The sequence below is a fragment of the Odocoileus virginianus genome, chromosome X (assembly GCF_023699985.2).
Source record: "Odocoileus virginianus isolate 20LAN1187 ecotype Illinois chromosome X, Ovbor_1.2, whole genome shotgun sequence".
Classification (NCBI taxonomy): domain Eukaryota; kingdom Metazoa; phylum Chordata; class Mammalia; order Artiodactyla; family Cervidae; genus Odocoileus; species Odocoileus virginianus.
This window is the reverse complement of record NC_069708.1, coordinates 27,904,934-27,908,333: the sequence shown is the minus strand read 5'-3', so window position 1 is coordinate 27,908,333 and position 3,400 is coordinate 27,904,934. Positions and strand designations below refer to the sequence as shown.

General features: G+C 41.6%; 1 non-coding gene across 1 annotated transcript; it reads right to left on the bottom strand.

The window, feature by feature from the left end:
• Positions 1–358: 358 nt before the first annotated feature.
• On the bottom strand, positions 359–430 carry TRNAC-ACA (transfer RNA cysteine (anticodon ACA)). The gene has a single exon. It is a non-coding gene; the product is annotated as a tRNA-Cys (tRNA).
• Positions 431–3,400: the final 2,970 nt, after the last annotated feature.

Genomic DNA, 3,400 nt, shown 5'->3' with positions numbered 1-3,400 from the left:
TTCTGGAGTAGTTCACAGAATTCAGAGAAGTATTTTACCTACTAGATTACCAGTTTATTATAAAAGAGTATAACTTAGGAACAGCCAGATGAAAGAAATGCATAGGGTATGAGGAAAAGGCATGGAGATTCCATCCATGCTCTCTCTGAGAGCACCCAGACCCAGAACCTTCAAACCCTGTCTTTTTGAATTGTTTCATTTTTTGTTTGTTTCTTTTTGACCATGCCACACAGCTTGAAGCATCTTCATGTCAGACTCTTTGGGACCCCATGGGTTGTAGCCTACCAGGCTCCTCCATCCACGGGATTTTCCAGGCAAGATTACTGGAGTGGGTTACCATTTCCTTCTCCAGGGGATCTTCCCGACCCAGGGATCGAACCCGGGTCTCCTGCATTGTAGGCAGACGCTTTACCATCTGAGCCACCAGGGAAGGCCTCAAACCCTGTCTTTTCGGATTGTTTCATTTTTTTGTTTCTTTTTGACCATGCCACACAGTTTGAAGCATCTTAGTTCCCCCACGGAGGATTGAACCCAGGCCGCCAGCAGTGAAGTACCAAATCCTAACCACTGGACTGCCAGGGAATTCCCTCTTTTGGAATTTTTATGGCAGCTTCATTACCCAGACATAGTTGATTAAATCATTGGCCGCTGGTGATTGATTCACCCTCCAGAACCTTCCCCTCCCCCAAGGTCAGAGGGTGGGACTGAAAGTTGTTTCTCCTGGCACCCAGCCCCCATTCTTCCGCTAGGTCATTTATTATATTCACATAACAAAAGACACTTTGACTGCTCTCCTCTTTTAGAGAATTCCAAGGATTTTAGGATCTCTGTGCCAGAAAGGAAGCAGAGACCACATCAAAGTATCACAAAGATCCTCTCAAGGCAGAAACTACTGAAGCCTGAGTACCTGAGTCACAGGTATGTACTCAGTCACTCAGTCGTATCTGACTCTTTGCGGCCCCGTGAGCTGTAGCCTGCCAGGCTCCTCTGTCCAAGGAATTTCCCAGGCAAGAATACTGGAGTGGGGTGTCATTTCCTCCTCCAAGGGATTCTCCTGACCCAGGGATCAAACCAATGTCTCTTTCATCTCCTGCACTGGGAGGCAGATTCTTTACTGTTAACGCCATCTGGGAAGCCCCCAAGTTACGGGTAGAATAAGCTAAATACTCTTCACAGGGTAGAGAATTGTTGCCAGCTCCTCTTTCTGATATCTATACCAGTGCTTATTTCTTACTTTGTGATAGCAAACCCCTAAGAGGTGGGAATGGAATCAAGAAATGACACCCTCTGAACATAGTATAACCATAGTGTCTTACAAGACAAGGACATTTCCTAAATTTTTGTCCAGGAAACCTGAATATCTTCCCTAACCTAAGGAAGAGCTTGGAGTAATTCTCAGTTCTAACAGAGGGTATGGGGCTTATCCTCACTTCTGGAATGTAACTGATATAAAGAAAGTGAAATCACTTAATTTTATTATAATCTGACATTGACAAAAAGTTGGTGTTCTATGAGAAGAATAGAACCAAAAGTGAGAATTCATGAGTGTATCACTAGGCTTGACCTTGAGAGCAGACATAAATTTCTCCAGAGTACAGTAGAGGAGTTAATCATAGTGAAAATTCAAGAACAACATAAATTTACCATAATAGTTATTTAAGATATTTCAAAAGGATATTACAGTAGGTTTTGAAGAATGTTCAGTGGTAAGTGTAAAAGTTTACTAGAGTTGCAATAACAAAATACCACAGACTAGGCAGTTTATACAATAGAAATTTATTTTCCCATAGTTCTGGAGGCTAGAAGTCCAAAATCAAGGTGTTGACAAGTCTGGTTTCTTCTGAGGCTTCTCTCCTTGACCTTGGGTGGCCTCGCGCCCTGCAGTGGCTTGAAGCAGGGTTTTGGTTCCCAGCCAGAGATTGAGATTGGGCTGCAGCAGTTCTTAGCCACTAGACCAGTGGTCAGTGACAAGGCCCTAGCCCTTTGGCTTTGCAAAAGAATTTTCAAAAAAGATGCAAAGTAGTGAAACAAGTGTTTATTAGAAGAAAAAAGAGTACAGTAAGTGTGGATAGACATACCAGTGGACTCAGACAGTGCACCCTCAGGGCATTTCTTCCTGGTTTCCTTTGGCCAGTCATTTTGATTTGCCTGGTTCTGAGTCTGTATTGGGTATATTTCAGGACCCTCCCATGTGTGTGCACATCTCTCAGCCAAAATGGATTCCAGAGAAGTGTTCTATGGGTAGCTTCACATCACTCTCCTTTTGACCTCCAAGGAGTTTTTTAGTTGGGAAGATCTCCTTGACTTAGAGAATGAGGAATATGTATTCTCTCATCTCTTATCTAGGCAGGCCCAGCCTCCTTTTTCAACTGTCCTGCTATTTTGGAGTTTCTGTCCTCAAGGAATGAACTCTAGCTGCTCACCCTGGGGCCCATCTATTTCCTGCCTCATCCTTGGCTTGAAGATGACCACCTTCTCACTGTGTTCTCACATATTTTTTTTCGGTGTGTACCCATCCCTTGTGTGTCTGCGTGTGTCCACATTTCCTCTTATAAGAATACCAGTCAGATTGGATTAGGGCCCACCCTGGTGGCCTCATTTTAATTTCAGCACCTCTTTAAAGGCCCTGTCTGCAAATACAGTCACATTTTGAGGTCCTGGGAGTTAAGGCTTCAACATACAAATTTTGGAGGAACACAATTCAGTCCATACAACAGGGGGAAAGTTTTACAACATGAATTAAAAGGCAAGATATAATATAATATTTTGTTGTTGTTGTTTAGTTGCTAAGGCATGTCCAACTCTTTGCGACCCCATGGACGATAGCCTACCAGGCTCTTCTGTCCATGGGATTTTCCAGGTAAGAATACTGGACTGGGTAGCCATTTCCTTCTCCAGGGGATCTTCCCAACCCAGGGATCAAACCTGCGTCTCCTGCACTGCAGTCTGATTCTTTACCACTGAGCCACCAGGGAAGCCCCAATATAATATTTAGTGTGATTCTAATCATATAAACATATGCAGAAAAAGACTAGATAGAAATACTCAAAAATATTAATAATGGTTTTTTAGAGTTTGAAAATTATGAATAATTTAAAATGTTTTCTTCTTTATGTATTTCTGTATTTTCTAAATTTTCTATAATAAGACATGTATTATAATGAGAAAAATGCAATAAAAGTCACATTAAAAATTCATTCCTTTTCCCCTTAATTTTATGACTAAATCAGCTTACCTTCAAGAACAGAAGACAAGGAGATAAATGTGACAGAATAATTGGTATCGGTTGTTAAATTATAAGTGGTATTCTATTATAGGTCATACTATGGTGAGGTTGATCCTGTTGATTGGTTCTCTTTTGAGTAAAATGATTAAAAATGACTTGTCTTTATGTGTGAAG